At 39.9% G+C, this 24,644-nt stretch overlaps 1 long non-coding RNA gene across 2 annotated transcripts in view; it reads right to left on the reverse strand.

Moving 5' to 3' along the window:
- Positions 1–9,130: 9,130 nt before the first annotated feature.
- Positions 9,131–24,644, reverse strand: part of LOC106508148 (uncharacterized) — a 138,966-nt gene continuing 123,452 nt past the window's right edge. The window contains exons 8-9 of one of the 2 annotated variants that reach the window (XR_014831171.1): positions 20,190–20,326; positions 9,131–14,193 (exon numbers count right to left, since the gene is read on the reverse strand). This is a non-coding gene — a long non-coding RNA (uncharacterized LOC106508148). The remainder of the gene's footprint in view (positions 14,194–20,189; positions 20,327–24,644) is intronic. The other variant, XR_014831172.1, reaches the window with a different exon arrangement.

A 24,644-nucleotide genomic window follows, 5' to 3' on the forward strand; every position in this document is an offset into this window, starting at 1 on the left:
TTATAGACATGGAGAACAGACTTGTGGATGCCAATGGGGAGAGGGAGGGAGTGGGATGGACTGGGAGTTTGGGGACTGGTAGATGCAAACTATTACATTTAGAATGGATAAGCAATGAGGCCCTGCTGTGTAGCACAGGGAACTATATCTAATCGCTTTTGATAGAACATGATGGAAGATCATATGAAAAAAATAATTATATATAGGTATGACTGGGTCACTTTGCTATACAGCAGAAATTGACAGAACACTGTAAATCAACCATACTTTAATAAAAATAAAAAAAATAAAAAAAAGAAGAAAGAAGAGAATTGCATTTGGGAAGAAACATACAGAGAGCTTCTGAAATGTGGCAATGTTATATTTGTTGGTGAGATTGATGGGTGCATAGGTGTTTGTTTTGTAATTATTCTATGCATTTTGTGTGTATGTTTTATTTCAAGATAAACACCTTCCACAAACATTTATGGAATACCCAAATGTTCCAAACACTTTGCTAGTATCCATGTAGATAGATGGATATTAAGGCACAGTTCTTGTACTAGAAAAGTCTATGATCTATTGGGAGGCTGGTGTGTAAAGAGACAGAATGTGGTGAGTATCATGGAGAAGGTGTAGAATGCTACAAATATTGTCTTGTGATTAATTCACTACCAAAAGAATTTGGAAGGGTTGTATGGAAAAGATGTCTTTGAACTAGACTATGAACATTGAGGAATTTGTTATTTTTCTTGATTATGTTATCTACCAAAAAAAAAAAAAAAAACCCTGAAGAATCATACAGAAGATAAAAATAACCTATAACCTCCACACTCAGAGGTGGCCATTAAAGAAGAAGCCGGTATACCGTCATCCAATGCTTTTCCTATGTGTTGGCTGACCAATGATAATCTATGAGGTAAAGATTCAGCAATGGAAAAAAATAGCTGAATGAGTGCACATGATATTGCATGTATGGGGGGTGTGAGGCATGAAGAGCTATAGACAAAGAGACAATGAATATTTAAACAAAAGGACCAAGAAAAATTTAGATATTAACAAGTGGTGTGCTGAAGACGAAATAAAGTGCTGGCTCCAGGAGGTGGAGGTGAGGGGTGAAGCTTTGCCTTTGCCTGTGGGTTCAGGAAATCATTCTGAGCCAGGAACATTTCCAGGGGGCTTTGAATGATAAGGGAGAAGCCATGAGAAGATCTTGAAGAATGCATAGCAGGTACAAAGTCCCTGAAAAAAGAGATATGTCCATGCTGATGTTTTACTTAACATATGCCATAATTTATTCTCTTAAAAGCATCACTTTTCCTGTGGTCTCATATGGTTTCATCATATGACTGTACCATCAGTTATTTGTTCTTAATCCCTGGAAATTTGAATTGTTCCTAAATGTTTGCTATTATAAATACCACTGCACTGGACATCTTAAGTCAAAAATCTGAATGCAATTTTGTTTATTCCTTTGCAATAATTCATAGCAGCAGGAGCAATAATTTACATTTTGAAGGTTTTTTTTCATTTAGTCAACTTGTGCTACAGAAAATATGTTACATTGTTAGAAAAGGTAAGTAAAGGGGTCTGTTTTACTGCAAATTCATAAATACTGAATTACATTACAAATACCAACAGCAGCAAAACATTCACCTAGTAGAAAACCAAACAAATTGTTCACATTATTATTTAATATGTTTATATGTTTGTTTATTGCTTTTTAGGGCTGCACCTGTGGCACGTGGAAGTTCCCAGGCTAGGAGGTGAATAGGAGCTACAACTGCCGGCCTACACCAGAGCCACAGCAACGCAGGATCTGAGATGCCTCTGTGATCTACACCACAGCTCACAGCAACGCCTGATCCTTAAACCGCTGAGTGAGGCCAGGGATCAAAGCCACATCCTCATAGGTTTTAGTTGGGTTTGTTAACTAACCACTGAGCCATGAAGGGAACTCCCTAAATTTAATTACTAAAGAGGTTGGATGTTTCTTATATTTATTGACCATTTGTATTTTTCTATTCTGAAATGCCAATTTTACCATTTTTGTATCAGAATATAGCTTACTATTAAAATAGTCTCTGTTTACCATATATACAGAATATATTTTCCCCAAAGGTACACGGTATTTAATTTTGATGTTAACTTTATATAACTAAATCAAATTTAATTAAATAAAGTTTTCCTTTGTGGCTTACTATTTTTCACATGCTTTCGATTAGTCAAGTATTCCCATCCCTAAACAAGATGAATATATATGTACACTTTCAATATTTTTAACTTTATTTCTAATCCATGCAAAATGTTGTTTGTATGTAGAATGAAGTCCCTATCTGCCATCACTACTTCCTCAGATTTGCTTTCACAACAATTTATTGCATTACTTTTTATTTCTCCACTGATTTGAGGTGCCACTTCGAAGAAATATGCCATATTCTCCATATGAATTCTAGGATCTTTTTTTGAGCTTTTCAGGTTGGTTCATTGATGTGTTTATCTGTCATCAGAATCTCACTGTGTTGTTACAGTGCTGTTGTAATAGTTTAATATCTGGAAGTGCAGGACTTTAGTTATTATTTATTAAAATTGTTTTGAGGAAACAAATATGTTCATAACGGCTGGGGGAAATCTGAGTTGGCTTGTCCTCACTAGAGGAAAATCTGTCAATAGCTATCAAAGTCACAAATGCCTGTGCACTGGATTAGACCTAGATTCTATGGGGCTGAAGTATATATTTTGGGATTCCTCTTTAGGGAAAGGCACACACTCAAAACTACAAATAAAAATGAAGTGTAATAGTGAATGCGTATTTAGAATGAGAAAAGCACAGCAATTTATCCATTTTCAAAAACGCTTAATATCACACACATCACAAAATCCAGAAAAATTCACATGATATTTTTACTAATTAGCTGTCAGATACACTCTTTTTCTCCATTCTCTTTCCTATGTACTCTTTGATTACTTCCTTTTGTAATATTTTTCTATAGCAAGGATAGATTTTTAAATATCTTCTATAGAGGAAAGAAAGGTAATTACTATTGCTTCATTATTATTGGTAATGTGATGTGAATGTCCAATTTGGGAAAGCCTCTCTTACATGCGCTGTAAGATTTCAGGGCATTTCAAGTTTTCTTTATATCAGACTTCTTAAATACTCTGAATCGGTAACATTCATTAGCTAGTTCCTTGTCAATGTCCTCAATTTAGTAGGTATTAGGAATTTTATATTGTCTTCATCTAAGACTGTACTTCAAGTCAAATTAGTAAAACTCATAAATAAACAAGCACAATAAATGATTTCTTTATGATTGCATTCTCTGCATTACTCAACATATTGCTTACAGAGAAATATTTCCTCTTTGACCTGGCATTGCATCTAGACATTGTGTCTTATTAACTGTTAAACTTTGTGCTATTTAAATTTAGACATACTTTTCACAAGCAGTGTATATGTGAGTTTAAAATACATAAATGAGAACTTTTGCATTTTCATAGAGCAATTTACACACATTTACTTATAGTTACAATAGAAACCCTTGATGTTATCTCTTCTGCTTCTCTTTGCTTTTCTTTTGTTTCCTGATATTTTGAGTGGCTATAAGCATGGAAAATAACTAGTATTTTATTCCTGTGTAGTTGCTCTTAATTTTGCCAAATACAAGGTTAAAATTAACCTATATTTCTGTAATTCTCAACTAAGAGGAAGTTTCTTTTTTTCATTTACAAGTGATAAGAAGTTTGGCATGCATTTATCTTGCTCTATTTTCTCTACACTTCTTCACTTCCCTGTATTATTTATTTATACTGGAGCCGTGAGTCCACTTCTACTCTGCATTTTTTTTTTTTTTCACCATAAAGTCTTCTTTAAGAATTGATTTGGCTGCTTGCACTCAGCCTCCTAACAAGCCTGCAGAGCACTGTGTCTGTGGCCACTGACAGCCCTCCGGCTTTAACTATTGCAGTGTGTTCCTGCAGCCCCCGCTTCCCACTCCCACATGCTACATCCCCAAAGCCGCCCAGCATCCCAGCTGGAACGTGTCTGAATAATCCCCTCCTGCAGTTCTCAACCAATGACAGATGGACGTTGATAACAGAAATGTCCCAGCTCTTTTGTCCCTCCTGTTCCAAAACTCTTGGGCATGCAACTTGCAGTTTGTCAAAATTTCTCGGTGGATTAAACTCTGGTCACCCTCATGGTAACTGGCGTGACGACTCATTCTGAATTGGTTGCTGTCCTTTTCTCCTTCTTCCACGTGTTTCCCAACATCCTAAACAAAACACTTGCTCGCAAATCCATGTCTCAGGGTCTACTTCTGGGGAACTGTATCTAAACACAGGTTTTTAAAAATTATTTTTATTTGACTCTACATTTTTAAGTGCTTTCTACACTCGCTGGTAGACTTTAAATGAAACAATTTTCTTGATGCCTTGATTTCGGTTCATTTCTTAGCCAGATGGAATACATGTCAAATAGTTACCCCTCGCTCAACCCCAAAGGATATATGAGTAGCATATATTTTTTTGTGACTTGAGGGTGTTTGAGTAGACTTTTCTTGCTTTGGTAGGCAATTTAACCAGGATAGAGGCCCCCACATTTCCCCACAAATATCCATTAACTGCGTTCTGGAATAATCTTCCATCTTTTAGTGCTGATGCTCAACCAAGGCCAGGATGATTTTTGTTCCTTTGCAGCAACTTTAAAAATTTTCATATCTAGATAAGTATAAGATTTTTCTTTCTTTTCTCTTTTTTTCTTTTTTTTCTTTTTTTTTTTTTTTTTTTTTTAGGGAGGCACCTGTGGCATATGGAACTTCCTGGGCTAGGGGTCCAATTGGAGTTACGGCTGCAGCCTACACCACAGCCACAGAAACCAGATCCCAGCTGTGTCTGCAATCTACACTATAGCTCATGGCCACCTGATGGATCCTTAATCCACTGAGTGGGGTGGGGGGATGCAGCCTGCATCCTAATGGATACTAGCCGGGTTCTTTACCGCTGAGCCATAATGGGAACTCTGGGATTTTTCTTTTAAAATAAAAACAATTTCCAGTACACATCTAAGTATGAGTCTCTTTCTACCCACTTTCTATAAAACTGTGTAGCCATCATTTTTTTTAATCTTAAAAAAGATTTTTATATGGACAGTGAAGTTTGTAAAAACTTATGCTTTGCCCCCTCTCTCTTTTCCCCCCTCCCATGCCTCGTTCTTCTCTTCAGTGGGGCAGTGACATATTTATTTCCATTTTATTGAGAATTTGGTTAGAGGTTTCTCAGGACTGGCAGGTCTGCCACAGGGCTAGCTTTCTTGTGCGTAACCCTGTGGAGAGCCTGCTGCACTGGGCCCTGTGCGGGGAAGAGGACTTGCATGTAGGGGTTAAGCCTGGGTGTGGACATTCTTAATAACTGAATCCTGGAATTTGTGTTTTGCAAGTGAAGTACCTGGGTCAACGGCGCATATGCCAGTGGTCCTGCCTCTTGGAGCTTTCCCACTGCATCGCGTGGGTTCTGGTTCATCACTTCCATGACTCTCCCCAAGATCGCTCTCGCCCCTGCCCTCGTGGGATCCTGGGCTCCAGGTCAGGGTGGGTGAGTTGGGTGCCGGTGCTTTGTGTGCTGTGTCACTTGGCAGGCCTTGAGTGCCTGTGACAATCTGTGGTCACCCCAGGTACAGAGCTGCCCTGTGCCTGAGAAAGCCCGTCAACAGCAGGCAAAAAGCACCATGACAGGTGGAGACAGAAACTGCAGAAGAAAGGAACATACTTTTTGTCCTGCTTTTTTTGACCAAGGAGTCCCATTTTCATTTTGCACTGAGTCCTGCAAATTATGGTTTCTACCCGGTAGGGCCATCACGTAATCACAGAAATTGTCTTCCCCAATTCTAACTAACTCCACTTCCGCGGATCATTCCCACTGATTGCACTGTCTCACGTTGCCTCGCTCTGTATGGGAAATGGCCAGTTAATCCTTCCAGTGTGAATTGCAAACTTTTCTAGGTTTGTTTTCAATTTTATTCCCAAATCATGTGAATTTCTCTGTGATTGAATAATCTAAATTTTATTTTTCTATTATTAATTAAAAAAACAACTTGGTTCATTTATCTGGGTAGAGGTATTCACGATCTGTTGGTACTATGACCCCTCTTTCACTTGATGTCATTTCTATTTGCAGCTTCAAATGGGCCAGTTACTTGAAATTAAGCTACTCTCACTCCTTACATAATTGCTGAAGCAATTTAACATACTATTGTCAGAGAAGCTCTAAGTGGATTTTAATGTATTTGTGTCTTATCTCTGGAAGAGGGCAGAGAGACGGCCAGGGAAATGATCTAAGTACCTACATTTATTCAGAATGAACTTGATTGTATTATTACGGCTTATTTTAATCTTTTTTTCCACTGGAATTTTCCAGTGCCATGGAAGCCAGATATGTAGCTTAATGGCTGTCACAGGAGAGGATCTCTTTGTGGTTTGAAGGATCTGAGTGAGACAGACTTAAAATGTATTCATGTATTTATGTTTATTAAACATTCCTCTCATGCTTTAAAATATTTAAAAATAATTACACAATCATCAAGTGATATCATTAGCAATTTTTACCTTAGTTAACACAGCAAAAACAGTAGCTCAAAGATGGGGAAATATAAATATCTGCCAAGGAACCTGAACTAGCCTGCAATTCGTAGTCCTCAGCTGCAAAATATTAGTTTTATTAGCAATATTGGCAATATTCGTCTTCCAGAAAGAATTCCAAGACAGTGTTGAATAAAAACATGGTTAAATATCTTTGCATTCATCTCCATATCTAATTCATTGTTATTACACTTTATTTAACTACATTTAAAACATCTCAACCTCTTTAAAACTGAGCATTTACCTCTTTGCCTTATCCTTGCATCCCTAGTGACTAACAGAAAGCTTGGCACATTATGTATATTTGAGGAATACAACAAAGTGATTTACGAAGTACCTTCAGATACTAACTTCATCCTCCCACAGCGTGTAAATGGATTAGTGTGCTTTTATGCAATCATCATTTTACAGATGAAGAAACTGAACATCAGAGAGGTTACTTACCCAAGGTCACACATAGTAAGACAGTGATGAGACCCAATCAATCTAAATCTTCCTATTGCTCACTTTCTTTCTTTCTTTCTTTCTTTCTTTTCTTTTCTTTTCTTTTTTTCTGTCTTTTTGCCTTTTCTTGGGCCTCTCCTGCTACATATGGAGGTTCCCAGGCTAGGGGTCCAATCGGAGCTGTAGCCACCAGCCTAGGCCAGAGCTACAGCAACTCGGGATCCGAGCCACGCCTGCGACCCACACCACAGCTCACGGTAATGCGGAATCCCTAACCCACTGAGCAGGGGCAGGGATCTAACCCGCAACCTCATGGTTCCTAGTCGGAGTCATTAACCACTGCGCCACGACAGGAACTCCCCCATTGCTCACTTGCAACCTTTTTTTTTTCTTTCTTTGGAGGTGGAGGGAGATTAAAAAAAAAAAAAAAAAAAAACACGGTCTCAACAAAAATTAAAATTTGGGACTAATGCCAAATCAGTCAAAGATGAAGATTCCCCTTTAACTGATGATTAACATGATCATTGCCCCTGGAATAAGCTTTTTACTGTTAATGCAAACTTTACTGAGGTTACAAAACATGACAAAATATAAAAATCATATCTAGGTAGCTCCCTAGTTTTGGTAAAAGATACATATCGGTGTGAGCAGCACATATGTTGAGAAATAAAATATTACCAGCATCCTAGAATGTTCTTCATGCCCTTCCAGTCAATCACCTTGAGATCGTCTATTGCTTCTAAGGAGGATTGCTTTGTACCATGGGCTCCATGGACTAGTGGAGGCCCCCAGCCTTCAGATGGGATAGTTACTCTCTTTGGATTGGTGAACAATGGATTATGAGAACTAATCCCACATGGTCTGATCATAGTCTCTCAGAGACTTCTTTTTATTAAAGTATCGTTGATTTATAATGCTGTGTTAGTTTCTGATGTACAGTGAAATGATTTGGTTTACATATATATATATTTTTTTCATATTCTTCTCCATTATCACAGGATATTGAATATAATTCCCTGTGCCATACAGTTGGACTTTGTTGTTTATCTATTTTATACATCGTAGTTTGTATCTGCAATCTCTAAATCCTAATTTATCCCTCCCCCACTGCCTTTCCCCTATGGTAACCATAAGTTCGTTTTCTATGTGTGTGAGTTTGTTTCTCTTTCATAAATAAGTTCATTCGCATCATATTTTAGATTCTAAATATGTGATGTCATATGATATTTGTCTTTGTCTTTCTGACTTATTTCATTTTGATTAACATGATAATCTCTAGGTCCAGCCATGTAGCTGCAAATGGCATTATTTCATTCTTTTCATGGTTGAGTAATAGTCATATGTATTTATGTATATACCATGTCTTTATCCGCTCTATCAATGGACATTTAGGTTGCTTCCATGTCTTGGCTATTGTAAATAGTGCCGCTATGAATATGGGGGTTCACTTAACTTTTCAAATTAAAGTTTTGTCCAAATATATGCCCAGGAGTGGGATTCTGGATATACAGTAGTTCTATTTTTAGATTTTTGAGGAACCTGCATACTGTTTTCCATAATGGCTGCATCAATTTACATTCCAATCAACAGTGTAGGAGGGTTCCCTTTTCTCCACACCCTCTCCAGCATTTGTTATTTTCATGGCTTTTTTTTTTTTTTTTGGTCTTTTTTTGTCTTTTCTAGGGCCGCTCCTGTGGCACATGTAGGTTCCCAGGCTAGGGGTCCAATCGGAACTGTAGCCACCAGCCTATGCCACAGCCACAGCAATGCCAGATCCAAGCCATGTCTGCAACACTGGATCCTTAACCCACTGAGTGAGGCCAGGGATCAAACTGCAACCTCATAGTTCCTAGTCAGATTCGTTAACCGCTGAGCCACAATGGGAACTCCTGCAGGTTTTTTAATGATGGCCATTTGACTGGTGTGAGGTGATACCTCATAGTTTTGATTTGCATTTAATTAATAATCAGCAATGTTGACCATCTTTTCATGTGTTTTTTGGCCATCTGTATATCTTCTTTGAAGAAATGTCTATTTAGTCTTCTACCCATTTTTTAATTGGGATTGCTTGGTTTTTTTGTTTTTTGTTTTTTGGGTTTTTTTGTTTGTTTGTTATTGAGTTGTATGAGCTGTCTGAATATTTTGGAAATTAAACCCTTGTTGGTCACATAGTTTGCAAATATTTTCTCCTGTTCCATGTGTTGTCTTTTTGTTTTGTTTATGGTTTCCTTTGCTGTGCAAAGAAAGTTATAAATCTGATTAGGTCCTATTTTTTTTAATTTTGTTTTTATTTCTATGGCCTTGGGAAACTGACCTAAGAAAACATTGCTATAATTTATGTCAGAAAATATTTTGCCTGTGTTCTTTTCTAAGAGTTTCATGGTGTCATGTCTTATATTTAAGTCTTTAAGCCACTTCGAATTTGTTTTTGTGCATGGTGTGAGGGTGTGCTCAAACTTCATTGATTTACATGCAGCTGTCCAGATTTCTTAACACCACTTGCTGCAGAGACTGTTTTCTTCATTGTATATTCTTGCCTGCGTTGTCAAAGATTAATTGACTATAGGTGTGTGGGTTTATTTCTGAGTTATTTAGAGCCATTTTTATTTCTCTTTTTATTCATCCTCAATACCCAATCACTTGCCAAATCCAATGAATTCTTCTTTGCAATCTTTGACAATTACACCCTTCTCATCATGTTCATCTTTGACAATTATACCCTTCTTACCATGTTCATTGGTCCATCCTAATTCAGCCTTCCTTACATTTCTCTGGGGTGAGATTAATCATCTCCCTACCCATCTCTGCCTCTAGGTCTCACCCATCCTTGTTTTTCATGAAGTACCTACTACTTATCAGATAGGATACTTGGCAACAGAGTCACTGGTGAGTAAGAAACACCTCTGACCCTTTATAAGACTTTGGGGTCTAGCAGGGAAGATAAACACAGAAAAAGATCATTTTAAGCCAATGTTGTAAGTGCGATGGCAGAAATACACATAAAGTGCCATCAGAAGGCAGAGGGTGTCTTAAAATTGTTGCCAGGATTTTCTTCCCAAATCATAGATTTGATCTTAAAATCCTTCAGTGGGTTACCACCTGCTTACAACAGAGGTTGCAAACACAAAACCCTGTGGTAGTTCAGCAGGTACAAATATTTCTGAAGGGGGCAGGTATCATATGACAGCGGGTGATGGAGAGTTTGGAAATTGTGGTGGACTGGCTAGATCAGGCTTAGACTATAGCGTCAGATGCTACTCAGCTCTAACCATTTGTGGTCAAGTGAGGCCCAGTGTGGTCAAATCATCTGTTTTAGTTTCTGTTATTGCTGTCACTTGCCCAAGGGGAGCTGGAAGTCTAGAGTTTTATGTTAGTTCTCCCACTTTTTAAAATGTTTTTAATTTTGTAATTCAAATTATAAACAAAACGAGGTAAAACCAAGAAAACCCTAACACACACACAAATACTATGACAGCCAACTAAAAGACATCTGCTGGACTCTAGTTCATGAACTTTGGCCTATAAAAGGGTCAAAACTTTTGGGGAAGATATGCAAGACTTTGTGTAATCTGGATCCTATTGGCTTTTCTCTCGAAACGTGTAGGTCATCCCACACAAACCACCCCGTAGTCTCTGGACGGCACCTCATAGTCTCATGCCAAATGTCTCTGGTCTCAATGCCCTTCAGCTTTCCCTCTTTAACCTGGTGAAATTCCACTCCTCCCCTTTCCAATTTACATGTCAAGGAAGTTTGTAAGGCTCCCTGGCATCCTCAAGTATAACTGACTTCTCCTTTCTTTTCTCTTCTGGAACCTCTTATTTCCACCACCAGTAGAATATTTGCATCTGGTTCAACATTCCACCCACCAGTCATGAGTTTTTGCCCCCAGTTTTAAATCTGATTTCTCCCCTCAGCAGATTTTATTTTCCTTCCCTTAAAGCTTAGTTCTATACGGCTGTAAAGGGCTGTGATATCTGATGCGGTATTGAAAGTGAGTGGCACGAAGTTCAGCTGTGTTCCCTGCATCTACTCTGTGGCCGGAATCTATTTGTTCTCCAGGTATTGATATCCGACAACACCCTGATGACATCTGTCTTTGATTCCGATTTCTGCCGTAACAAATCTGTCAAAATTCATGGCTTAACACAGATTTCTTATTTTTCAGATTGGACGTCTCACCTTGGTCTTAATAGACTAAAATAAGTGTGTTGGTAGAGAGACAGCCCCTTCTGGAGGCCCTAGGGAAGCCTGTTTACAGGTGCCTGAGGCTGCCCAAGTTCTTGAGTCAGGTTTGCTTCCTCCGTGTTTAAAGCAAACAACAGTGGGTTGAGCAATTCACATGCGGCAAAACTCTAACTTGCTTTTTTGCCTCTGTCTTCCACTTTTAAGGACCCCTGTGTACATCGAACCCATCCAAATAGTCCAGGATAATCTATTTTACGGTTAGCTGATTAGCACCTATGATCCCATCTGCATCTTTAATTCCTCTTTGCCATAAAACCTAACACATTCATTGACTCTGAGGATTAGGACACGGACAACTTTGAGGGGCCATCATTTTGCTATCGCACCATCCTCTAATGGCAATGTATTCTAATATCACGGAAAGTCCATTAAACAAGGAGAAGCAATCCTTAACTTCCTATCTTTATAAAACTCAAATCAGTAAGATAAATACCTTGCTTTTCCAATCAAAGTGCCTTATTAGGCTGGGCATAGGTAGAAAAGACCATAGGTTCACGCATGTATCTATGAGACCAGATATATCTTAATTCAAATGAAAAACTGATATGATCATATCTAATTTTAAAACTGTATTCATTTCTTATTTTTTATTGGCCGAGCCCATGGCGTGCATATGAATGTTCCAAGGCCAGGGACTGAACCCTCACCACAGCAGCCACCCGAGCCACTGCACTGACAACACCAAATCCTTAACCTGCTGTGCCACAAGGGAACTCCATCATTTCCCATTTTAAAGGATGACCAAAGACATTTCTTCTGCAAAGCTATAAGCAGAAAAACTAGGTCAAAACAGAAAACTTTTCTATTGAGTAAATTCTTGTATCATTAATCCCCAATAAAATTTGACATACCATGTTTTTTCATGTTTTAAGGAAATATCACTGACTTCAGTGATGGTTAGATTTTTCACATGATATATCCTTATGTGAATAGTGCCCTTTGCCAAAGTCTTCAGGCCATAGCAAATCTACGTTATACTAACTTGTCTGTTTCCGAACTGAATTCCTTCATCCTTTCCTTTCCAACATCTGTGAGACTAATCATCGATCATCAATAGCCAATAGCATATAGTCCTTTCCATGCTATATATTTTATGTCTTCAGTGGACAAGGGAATTTGAGCCATTATTATAAAAAATTGGGGCAAAGGTTCCTTGGAAGTCTAGCCAAGTCATGACACTAAGACAATAACTTTGGCTTCAGTGGCTGCTATTGTCCAAAACAAAAGGCAAAGTTTAGTTCGGCCTCTTTGAGACAAAGGAGATGGAGAGAAGTGTCACACTGAAATTTATATCTTGCATCTACATTTTGCTTTCTTCTTACACAAGGAATCAAAGTAAGTTTCATGGGCCCTGCAGATTTCAGACGATCTTCAGGCCATAAGACCATCAGCTGGCATTGGCTGCTTCAATAAAAAGCAAGGATGCAAAATGCTGGTGAACAATCTTCTAGCTGATGGTGCATTTTCAAGGTCCCTCCTGATCCCTTTGGAACATGCCATTTTGAAGCCAACCGAACACAAAGTAGCAGATAAAATACTGCAATACTTCTCCATCTGGGCTTCTGGAGACATAACAAACACCTGGGTTTACAATAAATCAAAAAGCTCGCATCAGCAGCTTTGCTTGACCTTGGCTTTTGAGGGCATGTGTGGCTTTGGCATCCTCACTCAAAAGTTTCAATCAAATGAGAACATGGGCACAGAAGCCTGGAGGTCTCATGCAAGATTTAAACTGCTCCCACCCACAAGATTTATGTTTCTGTTTTTAAGTTAAAAACCTCAAGCTCTTTAAAAGAGCTAATCTTTTAAAAGGAACTAGAGAGAGGAATGTCTTGTTTGACTGGGGTTCCCAAGAGGGGCAAAGAGAGAGAGGAAATAAGCAATCAAAATCAAATCAGAGTATTATCAAGAAGAGATTCAAAAATTGTCGCTATGAGAAGGTGATTAGCCAAGTGTAACCACTGTGTTCAAATCTTATCAGCTCTGATTTACTGGCCGCCCAAGGCAGCCCCAAAGCCAACACAATAGAGGCTTCCCAAACCTGAGTCTGCATGTTCACATTTGCAACTCTTTCCACCCATGACGTTTATAGACTTAGGGATAAGTGGCACTGAACTGACTGTGACATTTTCTCTTAACTTTCAAGAACATTGTTCATTTTTGTTTTGATGCTTTTCTCAGCATCCATAGAAAAAGAAGAGTGTTCGCCCCTTCTTTTCCCCACCCTTTGTCTTTTCCCTTCTCCCTGCTCCCTCTCTCTCGTTTTTTATAATTTCCCCTGTAACATTCCTACTTCCACACTCTTCATCAACATAAAACTTTACATAATTTCCCAGTTGCTCCATTCATACCCCTTTCCACAGGTACTTCTTACTTGAATTCTTTTTTTCTTAAACAAAAATACAAGTATCTTTCAGAAAATTAGAGGATTTGAAGGATCCTTCAGAGACCATTTGGTGAAGAGTATGCTTGCATCAGAGGTCCACACTACACACATCCTGTTGCAGGCAGATGAAGGGCTATTCTGTTTTGAACAACCTACAGAGAAGGTATTTTACGCTGATTGATGCTGGCTGGTTGTCAAATCCATGTCCTCTGGTTCTTTGTGGGCAAGAGTGTATTTTTCACTTTTCCTCACAGTTAGGTGTGTTCTCGTGACTAACCTTAAGCCAGGGAACAGGGTTGGAAATCAGTACCACTCACAGGCTGGACCATGTAGACTCTTCATGAGTGCACCTCCATACTTGTCCTCTTCCTTCTGGTTAGGATGGAGAAGAGCCCAGGATGGCCCTGGAAACAACCTATTGATGGTGATGAAGCGTCCCTCATTCAGCATCTCTGGATGATTGTGGAGAAGACTCTCAAGCTACTTCTGTCCACCGACCTGTTCTAGATGAGTAAGAGGTATATTTCCAAATGTCCATCAACAGATGAATGGATTAAGAAGATGTGGTACATGTATACAATGGAATACTACTCAGTCATAAAAAGGAGAAAAAAATCGGAGTTCCTGTTATGGCTCCGTGAGTTAAGAGCCTGACTAGTATCCATGAGGATGAACGTTCTATCCCTGGCCTCACTCAGTGGGTTAAGGATTTGGAAGTGCTGCAAGCTGTGGTGAAGGTCGCAGATGAGGCCCCGGTCTGGCATCGCTGTGGCCATGGCGTAGGGCAGCAGCTGCATTTCTGATTCGACCCCTACCCGGGGAATTCCATATACTGCAGGTGAGACCCTAAAAGGAAAAAAATAATAAAATAAATACATAAATAAATAAATAAGAACAAGATTTTGCCATTTATAGCAACACGGAAGGGCTTGGAAGGCATTATGCTAAAATAAGTCAGACAAAGAAAGGCAGATACTATACTAAAAATTACAACCAACTAGTGAATATACCAAAAAAGAAGCAATCTCACAGATATAGAGAACAAACTAGTGGTTCCCAGTGGGGAAAGTGAAGGGCAGAGGGACAGCCTAGGGGTACAGGGAATTGGAGGCACGAACTACTGAGTGTAGATAGGCTCAAGGATATATTGAGCAACACTGGAAGATAGCCAATATTTTCCAACAATTGTAAATAGAAAGTAACTTTAAAAAAGTATATGAAAGTAAAAAACTTAATTTTTTTTTATTGTTTTCAGGTCATTATATGTTTTGGGCTTTATGTGCCATAGGAACTAGAATTATCGTAAATAATGCAACAGTACCTGAAAGTAAACCTGTCCTGTGAAGCATGTGTATCATTTCATTCCACTGACCCAAGCTTAGGAAACCGATGCTGTCTCTTGGATGCTCTGGATACTTTTGCTGAGAGGTTAAAAGCTTTTAGGACCCTCATTCTTGCTATCCTAACCTCCCTTTTATTTTACATATGTGATTTCATGTGTGAACAGAATCCATTCTTTTCCTACTGGATTCCCTATTCATTATTTATCTTGGAGCCACCATCACTATTTCCTTTTAAGAATCTTTCAGCAGCATTTAAATTTATTGTACAAAATAAAATTATATGTTTCCTCATTTGTGTGTTAGAGTAACTTTTTTTTTCCCATGTGCAATTTCAAGTGTACATGATATGTGACTTGAGATGGAAAAATGTGTCCACACTCTTATTTGGTCAAGATATTACAACCAGGAGTTCCCGCCATGGTGCAGTGGCTTAAGAATCCAACTGCAGCAGCTCGGGTGATTGTGGAAGCACAGGTTCCATCCTGGACCCAGCACGGTGTGTTAAAAAGATCCGGCATTGGGCACAGTGCAGTTTGGATTCAATCCCTGGCCCCAGAACTTCCATACTCCACAGATGTGGCCATTAAAAATAGCTATTAAAACCAACATTTGATTATATACGATATGTTGTTTTAAAAATTACACTGTCATGTATGTTTTTTCAGATGCAGAATATTTCTCGGTTGCTTTCTTTCACTCTCTGTCAGCAAGGGTTCCTTAAGAATAAGCCATTACTTTTATTTTTTTTATCATAAAGTAAGATATTAAAAGATTTGATGCAAGGTGCACACAACATAGAATTCAATAAAGTAGAATTGAAATTTGACCTCCTCTTCTGAGACTGAATTGATGTCAATAAATTCCAATGCCTCCTGTTCAAATAACATGACTTGCAGGATTATATGTAACAGAGATATTGAAATAAGATGTGGGGAACAGTGGTGGTGCTGGATTGAAAACAAAATGTCAGCATTCTGCAAAGTCTACTTTAAAGAAAATCTGATTCTTGGCCTGAGACTGGAGGTGTGAGAGGCCAAATAAGTTAGGAGACTGGGCAACAGCCCAACAGGGGTGTTGGAAGAGAACTGAAAGAAGAATGGGGTCTTTATTTGGGGGAAACAGTATTTAGGAGCAGACACAAGACTTGCATATGATGCCTCTGTTATTTGCAAGAAGGGGACTCGAAACCTTTGCTTCGTGGTTGGAAAGCAGTAAGGCAGCGCAGTGTGAAGATCAGGGAAAATAGTTATAAAGTCTACCTCCTGATGCTCCCGGTTCCTGAAGGGGAAGGAACAGGGATTCACCTGAACCTACACACCCAGAACTGGGGCGTACGAGGTGCACAAATATGGTACCTGCATGCATATTGGGGTCTCTCCATCATGGGCAAAGAGGCGTGTGTGTCAGAAGAATCAGGTATGAGGTGATCAGCTGGGGATCAATGAGGATGGAACCTGATTGCAAAGCTTCCAGCAGTGCCCAGGTGATGCAAAGGTGCATACAACATAAAATTCAGTATTTGGGATAGGAAATTCCTGACCACAGATGTGGGAGTTCACATAAAGGACATAAATTGTAGCTCAGGAGAAAACAGTCAGCTTGCAGTGGACAGTCCTCCCCCAATACCAGTATCAGAGTTAGAGAAGAGTCAGGGCTGAGCCATGATCCTCCTTCCTTTCCATCCACCTGCCTCCTTCCCCACCCACCCCCACGCATACAAACTACAGGACCTTGGAGCCACACCTTTAACCTTGAGGGGACTGGGCAGTGGGGTGCTGGTAAATGTTTCTTGACGTCTCTGGGAGACGGAGGGGAGAAGGGGATTGTGATTTGCAGTGTTCCATGATTGCTGTAGGTAAGTCCACTTTTGCCGGCTGCACTGGGACACAGTGGACTCTGGCTACCTGAGAAAGCCCTCAGGGAAAGAGATGCAGGTGCTGATGGTTGGAGTTAAGAGTGAAGGGACTGGAGCAGGACACTGGATGCATCTGCCTCATGTGGCTGAATGCTGTTTATCCTGGAGACTTAGGCTGACAGGTACGTTTCTCAGAGAAACCCTTCCTCCTGATTTCTCTGGCATAAGTGGGGTCCCATGTGCTCTTCTCACCTTTTGTTTCCCTTCATATTAGTTCAGTCTTTCATAAACAAATCAGAATAGTTAACCACATTTTTCCCCTGGTTGAATGAATACCTCCCCCCAACGACCATGTAAGCTCTATGACTCTAAGGTGCAAACCTGTTTGGGATCTTACTGTATATACAACATAATATGTACTTAATAAATATTTGCTGAATGAGTGGAGAGGAAATTAATGGACGGGTGATAGTGCTTATTCTGTGTACCTGGCACACAACAAACTTTGGTAAGTTTTAGATATTTTGTTATATTTGCAACTTTGTTAAATCTGAGATTATCTTCTTTTTCTATAAGCTACATAGTCTTAAAGGAATCATTGGACCTTTCTGCTCCCCCTTCTTAAATACCTACTGCCTTGACTCTCACTAAATTTGTAACACTCACTGCAAGAAGAGTGGATGTGAGGGAGCCATTCGTATCACTTGGAGGTTTTTCAGTTCATAGATAGAGGAGGGGTAATGGGCACTCAATTAGAGATGGGAGGTGTGTATTTGCTGGAAAAATTCCCTGACCAATTTTGACATGTGCCTTCTTCTTACGACATGGATGTGAATGGAGCCAAATCCATCTCACAATCTTGTGTTTCATTTCAAGCAATTATTGCTCTTATTTTATTTTAAAAATAATTACCTCTTCTAAGTGTAAAGTATTTGCCATCACCTTTCCACTTCCAAATTCTTTTTTTGCATCGTTTAAGCTTCTGGCCTTGATAAAGCATTGACCTTGCTTGTCCCTTAAAAGCAGCTCATTGAAAAAAAAATTATGAGCCAAAGTGTTAAAATGTCTGTTCATTTCAAGTCTCAGAGTCACTGTGTGGTTGGTGGCTTTTGGTCACAGAATTGTTTAAGTAATGGCAATTAAATATTTGTCCTATACATGCTAGGAATGGCAGGACACTAAATTACAACAATATTGAACGACATTACAGAAATGAAGATCCGTTCTATATTTTAGTTCTGTATGCAACGTGTGTGTGTGTGTGTGTGTGTGTGTGTGTGTGTGTGTGTGTGTGTGTGTAAAATAATTAGCATCAACTGAATGGCTATCTCAACCTGTCCTTCACAGGGGAAGCACTGTCATAGTAGATCTCTGCCATCTATCAGAATGTTTCAGGTGCTTGGGGATAGAAAAAAACGGAGAGAGCTATTGGAATTCCTGTCATGGCTCAATGGTTAACGAATCTGACTAGGAACCATGGGGTTGCAGGTTTGATCCCTGGCCTTGCTCAGTGGGTTAAGGATCCGGCATTGCCATGAGCTGTGGTGTAGGTTGCAGACGTGGCTCAGATCCAGTGTTGCTGTGGCTGTGGTGTAGGCCGGTGGATACAGCCTCCATTAGACCCCTAGTTTGGGAATCTCCATATGCCTCGGGTGTGGCCCTAGAAAAAACAAAAAACAAAAAACAAAAAAAAAAGACAAAAAAAAGGTGAGTTATTGTATCCCATTATACCAAGATTAGTATTTTCAGCTCAGTAATGTATTACACTGAGCTGGCTTCTGTGATGTGATCAATAGAGAACAAAACATTGCACCGATCTTGACCTTAAACATAGTGTTTAAGAAGAAATAAAGTCAGGAATAACGCAAATGATTTAGACAGACTGCCTTGAGGTTCTCAAGAGACAGCATGAATATATCTGCCAGCTAGTTTTCTGTCCCCTCTTTCCTAGTGGTTTACTTAGAGCTAATTTTTAATGGGTAGAAGCAGTGACGTAAGGAATAGGAAACTACTCTTCCTCCTAAAATCTAGGGCAAACCAGAAGTCATGGACATTTTGTGTAATTGATCTTGTCATTGGTAGAGGGAATCCTAGATTCCTCCTGGTCCCTTTAAATGTAAAGAAATGTATATATTATAAGCTGCAGCAATAACTTTAGCCTTTGAAGACCCACAATACTTTATTCATCAATACTTGACTTTAATCAAGAAAAGAAGGTAGACTTTTGTCTTTGACCAAGTGATATTCCAACCTTACCAGAAAACTAAGAATTTTTAGTTTTACCCTGGGGAGATGGAATGGGCTGTGAATGTTGAGTGATGAGCAGGAGAATGAGAGGTTAGGGTGTATATTCCCAGATACCTAGATGTGGAGACCTTTACAGAGACATCTTTAAATGGAGCAATTCAAAAAATATTGATGCCTACTACCTGCTAAGGTGGTCCTTTTACTGGGCTGCTCATCACTCAGTGACAGTGTGGAAAAAAGCAAGTAAGATTCACATCTAAGGAGAATCTGGGGGGAAAGGACAAGACAGAGGAAAGGAAAGGACAGAACTGGTGAAAAACAAAGGACAATGAGGTATCAGAATCCAAAGAAATGTTTTGAGGAATATGGTTCACACATAAGAGGGATGAAAGGAATTGAGGATTCCCAGCCCCCAAACGATGAGAAGTAAAGAATTTTACTGAAAACTTCTCTTTTGACCCAGTGTACCTAGAAGGATATATTATTTAATCAAATGAGTCTTTTAATTTCCACTCTTTATTGTGTCTATCATACCAGGAACTGTGGTTTTTGCAAAGAACAAGACAAATCTCTTACCCACATGGAGCTTTTATTTTAGAAAAGTGAGTCATTCAACACATAAATAAGTAATCAGATCATAAGAAGAAGTGTGAACAATATAAAACAGGGTAAAAATACATTAACCAAAGTAGGTTAAAAGACTATTAAAGAAAGGTGGAGGAAAAGCTTCCCTAAAAAGATAACACTGGAAGAGTTCAGACTGATGAGAACCAACCAATCTTGCAAAGACCTGGGAAGGCATTCCACATAGAAGACTAGGGAGCACTCCAAAGGTTGCCCCATTCATGAATCATCTATTCATTGGTGAAACAAGTGTCTGAATGCCAGGTGGTGTGAATTAATTGGGGAACAAGAAAAGCATGGTCCTGACACTCATGGGTGGACCATGACTGGTAGAATTCTATAAGAGTTTGTGAAATCTGATCCAAACACTTAGCTTATGCACACTTGGATAGATGCAAAAATCTAATGTTGGAAGGTACACATAACTCACCTTCATGAGCAAAGTCCCTGTTCCCAGGTAAAGAGACCTCAGGAAATATCCTTAAATATTTGGCACTAGACACTCTTAGAATGTTCCTCCTCTTTGAATTGTGTGAAGGGCAACTTTCACCACACTTTCCCTGTTTGCTAGCAATTGGAGAAGCAAACGTTAGACTCATACATACATAAACTCATTATTATATTCTATCTCATTCGAGTGACAGTCTTTCTGCTGTGTACAAACACCAACTAACAAAGAAACTACTAGAGATATCAGTATTAGAGCTTGTAGATTCTAACATCCCAACTGCACTAGCTTCTGGAATCATTTCCCCTAAGTATCTTCCTGAGTTTGTACCCACTGATAGTATCTAAACAGACATGCTGAGAGCCTGAAGCCACCAGAAGCTGGGACTTGTCTCTGATGGCAAGTGTAGCATTACAGCTCATTTTGGTTATCAGCAATAAATCTTCTCTGGTTCAAGGCATAGAGACTTGACATTGTTATGTCTTTTTTGGAAAGCCTGCTGGAAGAAGAGAAAATCTTGGCCTAGGGTGGCTGATAAAATGCTCAGAGTTGGGAAAATTATAACAAAGGGTTAGGAAACCTGGGTGTATTTGAAGAAGTCCCCAAGGAGAGAAAGATACAGCAGACTGGGCTGTTGTTTTTTAAAGTCGGCTATAACAACTCTAATAAGCCTCTCTTTGGAATAGACCGGGCCTCTTTTAAATTCTTTTTTTTAAAGCTAAACTATAGTTGACTTACACTGTTGTACCAATTTCTGCTGCACAGAAAAACATCGCAGTCATATAAATATATGTATATATTTACATTCTTTTCCTCACACTATCTTCCATCAGGTTCTATCCCAAGAGATAGCATATAGTTCCCTGTGCTGTACAGTAGGACCTCATTGCTTATCCATTCTAAATGTAATAGTTCACATCCACCAACCCAAACTCCCAGTTCATCCCACTCCCCCCTCTCCGACCCCGCTTTTGGGCAGAGGTGGAAGGAAGGCATGCACAGAGGACAGAGTTGGGCTTCTGTCCCAGGTCTTGAGTTGAAATGGAAAATCCTTTCTCATGGTCTCCCTTCCTAGTCTTCATAAGGGTATTAGGCAACACATACCTTGCCTTTGGCCCCTGCTTATTTTAAGCTTAACATGTCCTTTGAAACCACTGCTGAGACTAGTAAGTTGATGACATTCACTGCATCCAGGGACTGCTTTCCACCAGCTCTGCTTCCTGCTGCTCTGTGCCAGACACCTCTTTCCACCTGAAGTTTTTGGCTGCTATTAAGGAAAGGAAGAGAGAGGGAAGCATAAGGATGAAGTGTTCTCACTTCTCATGTGCCTCTGCTTGTGTTTACTTCAGCTTTCTTTTAAACATGGTCCCCATCGATTGCCTTGAGGTAGATGCAGATGTAAATTGTTTAGGAACCTAGGCTCCCCCTTTGACTCTCATCTACTTACTTTCTCTTTTTGTGAGCAGTTGCAGCAGGAGCTGATAGACAAGTGTTTAGGCTGGAGAGAGATGGTGAAATAGCAGAAAGGGCCTCGAGCAAGAAGTTCCAAGACTTGTAAGTTCCTCACATCTCTACCATGCGACCTCCCAGGTCAGTTTTTGTTTGTTTGTTTGTTTGCTTGCTTGCTTGTTTTTTAAGAGCTGCACCTGCAGCATATGGAAGTTCCCAGGCTAGGGGTCGAATCAGAGCTACAGCTGCCAGCCGACACCGCAGCTCAAGGCTACGCCAGATCCTTAAACCACTGAGCGAGATCAGGGATTGAACCCATACCCCCACGGATACTAGTCGAATTTGTTTCCACTGAACCACAATGGGAACACCTGCCCCGCCACCCCAGGCCAGTTTTATTCTATCCAGTGGTTCAATAAGCCTTGAGTATCCACTATCACTGGGAACCAAGCCTCCATTTCCTCAACTGGGAAATCAAAGAGACTTCACAGAGGATCTTTATGGTCTCCATTATGTTATTTGTCTATGCAAAAATCAAATATAAACTAGAAGAAATAAAGTCTCACGCTCGTCGTATCTGAGTCTGGGGAACTAGTTAAATCATACGTTAGTTAACTAGATGTATGTAAGTAAACCAAGATTCAAGACATACTAGGAAAGAATGTTTCCTTGGGTGAGATTAAGAATTACCAGGATGTCAGGACAATGTTTCTTTCCTTGATGTAAGACAGGCTGTGACACTAAGAACTCAGCTATCAAACAGGAAAGCTTAAAACCTGTTGAAGAGAGGAAACGTCTTGCGATGGATGGCTCACTGAACTGAATTCACACATCATTTGCCCCAAATTGGAGAGTCTAGTAAGTATATCCCGCGAGGTGGTCAGTCTCCAGATAAGGCTTATCCATGCACCCAGGGCCACCTTTGGCTGATACTTCTGTCATTATAGAATCTTCTTTGGGAATAATCAGCTAGAGGAGCACACCTTTCTTCTCCTGTGGTTCCAATAGCAAAGAAGGTGAAAGAAAAGAAGAGGGAAAAGCCAACTAGGCATATGAGATAAGAGAGAAACTTTTTGGATAAGGTTGAAAGGAAAGGAAGATGTTATTTAAGATTAATCTCCCAGGTAGAGATTTAAATTCTTTAAGAAAATGCTTGAGCCTTTCTCTGCTCTCTTGTTAGAAGAAAAAATTTCTATCAGTGCTTCTGGACGTTTAGACTTGACCCTGACACCTACTCTCATGTGTTATCAGATCAACTTATTATCTTTGGACCTCGGTTTTCTCTTTATTTTGAACAATAAAGGAGGTTAGACTCAATCAGCGATCTTCGACTTGTTGCTATTGCATTTTTAGTTTTGTTATAATTACATTTGTGAATAGAATACTGGTACAATTCAACTGCTGGGGTCTCTTTAAAAGAATAACAGATAAAGTTCTTATATCTGGCACATAGAAATTGCTTGATAGCATTAAGACCACGAGGTTCTGCTTGCTTCTCCCTGGCACCCTCAGCATCACCACCTCACATTTCTTTTCAAGTTCAACATGAATGTTTTGAGCTCCTATCTGAAGTTCAGTGAGAAACCCAGTTCCCGTCTGCACGATGTGTTTGTGGACTGCTGGCCAGGGGAGACGCAGGAGCAGTAACCATCGTCGCTCTGGGCATTCATGTCTCATCAACTTTTTTGATGGATTCTCCATCTCTGTTTTGCATCTCTGCTTCTGCCCCTGCTGCTCTTTGCAATTGCGAATTTGTCTTGAAACGGACACTGCCCTGGAAAGCCCTCTTTGCACAAACACACAACACATAACCACTCCGTTCCTTCTTTTCCCTGAGTTCCATTAATACAGAGCAATTGGAGGAAGCTGACTTGTACTGAAACTGGGCTAATGGAGGGACATCCCTGCTTATAACAGTATAGCACTGGCAGTAACTGAAAATGGAATAGGAAACCATACTGCCCTAAAATCCACAGCCTTTCTCTGTCACTGGGAATTTCTCCTGAGCTCTGATCTCTAGGTCATCTTCCCAGAACTTTCTCTCTCTCCCTCACCACCTTAGCCTGCCCTAATCTTCACATTTTCAATGTTGGTTGTAAAGATCAGTTTGATTTTCTACCCCCTTCCCTAAATTGAGCTCTGATGCTCTGCTAAACAAGGAAGGGCAGCTACTTTTTCTGTCTACAGCACAGAGCACAAGGAGAAACTTCAAAATTAGATCTTCTCCTTCAACCTGATCCTACATTTTAGGCTGAGCTCCCATTCCTGGCAATGGGTTAGGGGAGAGAGGAAGAGTATAAAGATATAAAAGCGGTAGAAATTCTGGCTGTTTTGAAAGAGCCCCTGCAGGCTTATAGCTTCCTTTTTATCCTTCCCAACATACATCTCATCCTTGTGATTCTCATTGTTACTGTCACATATCCTGTTGACCTGCAATATTGAGAAGAGGTTAACAGCGTGCTGCTTTGCTAAAGCAAGGGAAGATGAACTTGCAGCTGTGCATACGACCCCCTCATCTACTCCCATGTGTCCCAGCCTGTCAGGGGACATCCCAGCATGACACCCACCCCTGGGGACAGGTCTCAGACAGGACCATTTGAGAAAAAAAAATCCTGGTTTCTCAAGGACTAAAATTTTTGTAAAATAAAATGAGTGACCAGGACATGCACTTAAAAACAAGGACATAACAGTATAATCAACCAGCTTTTTTTTTTTTTTTTTTTGTCTTTTTAGAGCCACACACACCGCATATGGAAGTGCCCAGGTTAGGGGGTCAATTAGAGCTGTAACTGCTGGCCTAAACCACGACCATAGCAACTCCGGATACGAGCCTCATCTGCGACCTACACCACAGCTCCTGGCAATGCTGTATTAACCCATTGAAGGAGGCCAGGGATTGAACCCAAGTCCTCATGGATACTAGTTGGGTTCCCTACCCCTGAGCCATGATGGGAACTACAGCCAGGTTCTTTTGTTTGTTTGTTTGTT

This window comes from Sus scrofa, chromosome 16, assembly GCF_054392235.1.
Source record: "Sus scrofa isolate SSC_HxYL_T2T_F1_AM1 chromosome 16, Sscrofa_HxYL_maternal_Yorkshire_Landrace_v2.0, whole genome shotgun sequence".
Taxonomy (NCBI): domain Eukaryota; kingdom Metazoa; phylum Chordata; class Mammalia; order Artiodactyla; family Suidae; genus Sus; species Sus scrofa.